We start from the raw sequence: 6,640 nt of genomic DNA, 5'->3' as shown, positions 1-6,640 counted from the left end.
ATAAGCATTGACACATCTAGTTTTCATGGAGATTATTTTGGCCTGCCTCTCAGTCATGGTCTATTGACTCCAAACTTTTGCTTATTTCACATGAATTAGTTTGTGATTAGGTAAGTTTATGGGAAACCGCAAGTGATAGGTAAATGATATTTGGTATGCAGTTTTATATGCATTGGCATATCTCGTTTCCATGGAGATGATTTGGCTCCGCCCCCTCAGTCATGGTCTTTTCTAAGTTATCATGTATTAGTTTGTGATTAGGTCAGTTCAAGGGAAACCATTAGTGGTAGGCCCACGTTAATTGGTAATCAGTGGTATAAGCTTTGGCACATATAATTTCCATGGAGAATATTTGGCCTTGTCCAACAGTCACAGTCTAATGACTTTGAAACTTATCTTAGTTTACATGTTTTAGTTTGTGGTGAGATCAGTTAAAGATGAACTGCTTATGTTAAGACAATGATATTTGGTATGCAAATTTATTGGCATTTGCAAGTATGGTTTCTATAGAGATTATATAGCCTCTTCATGGTTCATTGACTTTGAAACTTTTACATAGTTTACAAGTTAATGTTTGTATATAGATTTGGGAACAACTTATAATACGTCAATGGTATTTGGTATGCAGTTGTATTAGCATTGGTATATTTCATTCACATGGATATGGTTTAGCCATATAACTCAGTCATGTTTCATTGACTTTGAATATTTGTATAAATTGTCTAAGGCCCGCGAACATGGGTCGCATTTTGTTGATTCACAATTTTTTTTATATTTTGGCACATGAAAAACTACATTTGTTTCCCTAAAGATGGTCAATTAAAATATGAATTATTCTGCATAATAAATTATAAAAAATAATAAAAACATTGAACAACCCACAGAGACATGCAAAATCATTTGTTGAAACTTTGAGACGAAATGTCGACAACATATTTTGCTGTCGAATCGATGTTAACGAGTTTTCCCTTAAACATGATTTGCTGTTGGATTGTCGAATGGAAAGGAAAACTTCAAGGCAGATAATCAACTTTCAAATTTGATTGCTAAATCCGATGTTATGGTGTCCTTAAAATGTAACATTTTTGTAGATAAATAAAATCCAAAGTTGTCAATGTGAACTTTAAATGTTTTGTAAATGATCAGTTATGAAATTACAACCAGGAAGTCGGTTTGATAAGAATAAATTGATGTTAACTGTAAATGTAAAAGATTAATTACCTTCCAAACTAAAATCAAAATAGCTGATAAGATTAGGCATGGTAATGCTATATTGGATAATGTCGTAAACATACTCAATCGATATTTTATCATTACTGATTACATGTATATGTAACGCATTGTTTTGTCAACCGTTTAATGATTAAAGACTGCGCATGTTTGGTTTTTGTTTGCTATTTGTTTAACAAAGGACATATAGTAATATCGTGAGGACAGTTAGCTATCAATTAAAAAACGTAACCAGTTATTATTATAACACCTCAGTCTAGTAGTTTCAAATTGAAGATGCAACCCATCAATAGCGATTATCAAACGAAGATATAAAAATAGATATAGCATATATTGTAGCAAAGCTTAATTAAAATTATATCTTTAAAACTGAAAGGGAACAAAACTTTCCCCTTTTCATAATGGAACATCCATGAAATTTTCAGATATATTGATGTCGAAAAACCAAACTTCGAGTATCCTTTCGATATGTACTTAAATTAGAACTCAAAACTAAATAGCTACCATAGAATAGCAGTTCTGCTGACCTTTTAATATCAAACATGGTCAACTACTACAAACGAACAAACTGCTGTAAAGTAAAGTTGCAGTTAAACTGTAATACCCCGATTTGTCATAGAGTATTTTGTTCAGTATATATGTATATTATTGTTGAGGTTTTTCCTTCTTCAAAATAGTAAATCTTAAAGACAGAAAAGATGCATGATTTGTTTTCTTCAATCATCATGATCAACAATACAAGACTCATAACTGGAGCCATTACTTCATACATTTTTTTTAAATATTTCGACGAAAGGACGTCAATCAAAAGAACTTGTTAGCACATCAAAAATATGAATTTGCATGTATAGAACAACGTCTATTCCCATAGGAATATTGATTGTATGATGAAAACGTCTTTAACTAGAAATAATCATCGTTAACATTCATTTCATTTATACTATGATGGATACATGTATCATTGACAATCATATTATATTTCCATGTTTTGTATATAACACACACACAATGGAGGTTTAGATCAAACATTGTATATGTATCTATTCAAAGACCTGATAAAATATAAAAATAGCATAAAAACATTCTTCACGTTGGTACAGCCCGGTTTATCACCTTTCGTCTATATGATGAATATTTTCTTTTTTGAAAAACATACAATTCAGACCTTGTCAAAGATTACATTGTTGTAAAAACAGACATTCTTACTTGGCTACAAAATGATATCAGTAGTCTAGAATCCTGGTAAATTTAGTCCTATGAATAAAGTATGCATGGATTGTGCCGAGTTTAATGTTAATTCACATTTATTGTAGGTAATATATCAAACAACTGTTTGTTCAATGCTTCAAATGATATACCTGTGCAGAATTAGAACATGTTGAAAACTGTTTAGGTTTTGGACATCATTATGGTTTATTTCTTGAATGGTGCATTTTTCGTTTTGCTTTTCGGTAAGTTTTGAACTTGTTTCTATGTTGTTAAGTAATTCTAAGATTATTTGTGTATTAATATATGGGTTTCTACGAACGTGCAGTATAAAACGAAATAAGTATCGTGAAATATACAAACGAGTACTTTTGTCTTTAATCAAAGGCGTTATGATGTAATTGTCCACGATTGGTACATTAAAATTTAGGCATTTTGTGCTTACCAAATTTAAGGTAAAAATTGGCATTAAAGATTAGGAAACCATTGACTGTCTCATTAGAATATTCAAGGTAACAACAAAAGTGAATAATAACTGTCATAAAAAAAAACAATAATGAGGTTCTCACAGACACAGGTTAAATCAAAAAAGAAATAAGAAGAGCTATAATACACCATATAATGCTCGAAGTCACTGATTACAAGCCTGGTTGGTTTTTATCACAAGTAAAACTATATTTAAAATATACTGCCTACCGGTTTAAATATCAGTATATCTTGTAATTAGAAGGTCAATGTAGAAAGTGGAAAATCGCATAGTTATTAGGTTGTTTTCCTTATTTGATTTCTTGTGTACTTCTTTCTTCCTTTTCAGCAAATGTTTTGAACAGCATAGACGGGGATGGTACATGGCGAAGTCTAACTACCAGTTCCACCATTAATTCAGGTAGAATGTAATTTTTTTTATTAATAAATGACAATTGTATATAAAGATTTGTCACAGAACTTAAAATTTAAACGCAACGCATGGGGTCAAGAACCACCAAACATTTACAGAATAGATATGAACCAAACAAACTCGTAACAGTGCATAAAACTGTGTACAGAGAAATATTAAGCTAATAAAGACAGCGATATATATAATGATATAGGGTTATTGCATGAATATTGGGGATTATTGTCCCGAGTAGAATTTTATATTGCACGAGCTTGCGAGTGCAATATATGTTCTACGAGGGACAATATTCCCCAATATTCATGCAATAACCCTTTTATTGTATAGCAATATAATATTCGAAAGTAAAAATTGGTTTAAGCTAAGATTTTGTCGTTGATGACGTCATGAATTTTGAAGATTTATTGCACTAGTGTAACATTGGAATTTATTGCACGCTAACTTTTGGTTACATTCTGTGGGAAATATTATATTGCTATGCAATAATATAATTAAATTATAAATGAAAAATCAACGGCTATTGAAACAATAAACGAAAAACAAATACTAAAAGTACGACAAACAAGCACAACGAAAACCACTGACTATATGACTTCTCAATTAGCTCAGCTATTATGTTTTTATATATTTGTAAATTGCAAGGAGCTGAATAAAAAGATATTTTTTTGTTATTTCGACGACAAATTTAAAGTTAATGATGTTTTGTTATAAATATTCAGTAAATGTTTTCACTTCAATCATGTTTTATGTTTGTAAAGATGGAAAGGATCACACAGCAAATGCATTCAAGGCGTTTACACTTGCCAAAAAAGAAGCTGTTAGTCTTTTAAGACGTCACAAAAGGAGTATGTCTGAAGAATGTAGGGAAGGATGCGACTCAGAGGAAACCCGCGAAACATTTGGAAACCGCGAACGAGGCGTAAGTTTATAAATACATTTATACAGATGTACCGATACATTCATCCCCATCCTTTTTGTTATGATATAACTGTTACAAATAATGATTTAACACTCGTTTCTTGTTAAAATGTTGTCTACCACAATGTATGCCTTCATCATCGACGGCGGATTCTTTGTCAATATAATTCTTTTAGGAAACTGCTTGATAATGAAATAAATTATTTACAAATCACTCATATCATAATTACTTTTGAGGACTTTTTTGGCAATACGTTTTTTAAGTGTTTATTTTTCATTTTGAACCTAAAAAAAATTAAAAAATGAGATAATATTTCAATGTTATTGCATATCCATATATAAGTTAGCCAAGAGATCCAAAAAGCCTTCACACTATTATATTATCTTATTAACATGAACGACACCGTTCGCAATAAGAATGAAGTTGTATCACAAAATATAATTCAATTTTAACCGTATCTATCACATTTAATTTGAAAAATACTACATATACAATTAAGTCTGTTCAACACGTTATACATATTATAAAAAGTGGAAGTTGTGATCGTTTAGAATTTAAATGGTAATTGTTAGGCCTCAGTGCAGCAAAATTCAATTAGTGCATACATATGTTGATTTTATGATCTCAATCTTAAGTGCTATATAGTTACATATAGTGTTTTACATCATGGTCTTGTTGTGGGTGACGTACTTGTCATGTCAACCATTATCATTGCAAAAAACACTTTAAACATGAAAACACAATAACTTGATCAATACAGCACATGGCATCTCGGTTTTATGAACAGGTCAAACGGCTAGACGCACAATCGGAACATTTTCGAAATTCATATGAAATAGTGTTGTCATTACTGAAACGATGTAATGCAAATGATGAATAATAAATTTACATGTTTGTTTGAAATATAGAATGAATACATGACACGATACAAATGTCAGCATCGTTGGTTTTGTCCACACGGATGTCATAATACTAACTACGATTTTAGTCATATCAACCGGCTAAACGTTGCATGTAAAGGTGAGTGCCTTTTATATACAAATTTGATAAAAGAAAAGGACTATTGATTAAGGCAAAGAACTAAACTTGTCACTTAACCATGCTGAAAAATAAATTGGTTTTTTGATCAATTTCTATAAGGATGTTATCAGTGAATTTATTTTTAGATGAACGTGTTCATACTATTTTATTTCGTTTTGTTTTTTTATTGATTTTCCTGTCAATACTTGCAAGTCATAAACTCTGTAATCATACTCATCGATATATTTACATAATCCATTAACGAAATTTAAGAGAGAAGAAACACGAACTAAAAATCAAGACCTTAATTAAAATACAAATCCTATCAAAAGATGGGATGTGAATTCATCATGTGTTCATATAGTTCTAAATTAAAGGAGGTGCCAAATCAAATATTGACACCTTCGAAACTTGTGAGGCAAGTACAAATCAGGTAACTGGTCACAATCGAAGAAAGAAGGATGATTCAGAACATCAGATAAATTAGCATAAGTATCCCGATTGGTATTATAACAACAGTTAAGCTGTTTTGATCAGCACAATTTTGTCTAGATGTCCGGTTGATAGTTCAATCATTTAATTATGTGTCTATAAATTGTGATGTATGGCCTGGTTGTTCAACAGGCTGGATAAAAGAGGGACGAAAGATACCAAAGGGACAGTCAAACTCATAAATCTAAAACAAACTGACAACGCCATGGCTAAAAATAAAAAAAGACAAACAGAAAAACAATAGTACACACGACACAACATAGAAAACTAAAGAATAAACAACACGAACCCCACCAAAAACTAGGGGTGATCTCAGGTGCTCCGGAAGGGTAAGCAGATCCTGCTCCACATGTGGCACCCGTCGTGTTGCTTAAGTGATTACAAATCCGGTAAATAGTCTAATTCGGTAGGTCATATTCATGAAAGGGAAGGGGGTTGTAGTTACGACGTAAGGAACATATCCGATATCATTTGTGAAACGGTTATTCCATAACGGTCAACCAACTCGTGATGGCGTCCGTAAAATTTACGAAGGGATGATTTCAACTTCACCATTTGGAACTCTTGGTTTAATAGCTTCCTTGTGAGCAGCAAACCTCTATCAAGAAAATCATGATAGGAAATGCAAGCACGGGAATATCGTATCAATTGGGAGATATATACCCCGTATGCAGGTGCTGCTGGAATGTTGCTACTTAGAAATGGAAAGTTCACAATTGGAAAGCTGAAATCATCTCTTTTGTCGTAAAGTTTTGTTTTCAACCGACCCTCATTGTCAATTTCTAGATGTAAGTCAAGATATGAAGCCGACTTAACTGTATCTGTAGTATCCTTTATCTCTAGTTCGATTGGATAGATGCGTTCCACATAGTCACCAA

The 6,640-nt window shown here is 31.8% G+C and overlaps 1 long non-coding RNA gene across 1 annotated transcript; it reads left to right on the top strand.

The window, feature by feature from the left end:
- The first annotated feature begins 2,554 nt into the window (after nt 1-2,554).
- LOC143074288 (uncharacterized) lies at nt 2,555-5,241 on the top strand. Its single transcript, XR_012977772.1, has 4 exons — nt 2,555-2,681; nt 3,251-3,322; nt 4,090-4,250; nt 5,159-5,241. It is a non-coding gene; the product is annotated as an uncharacterized LOC143074288 (long non-coding RNA).
- The last annotated feature ends 1,399 nt before the right edge of the window (nt 5,242-6,640 follow it).

This window comes from Mytilus galloprovincialis, chromosome 5 (genome assembly GCF_965363235.1).
Source record: "Mytilus galloprovincialis chromosome 5, xbMytGall1.hap1.1, whole genome shotgun sequence".
Classification (NCBI taxonomy): domain Eukaryota; kingdom Metazoa; phylum Mollusca; class Bivalvia; order Mytilida; family Mytilidae; genus Mytilus; species Mytilus galloprovincialis.
This window is presented reverse-complemented; position numbering and strand designations above follow the sequence as displayed.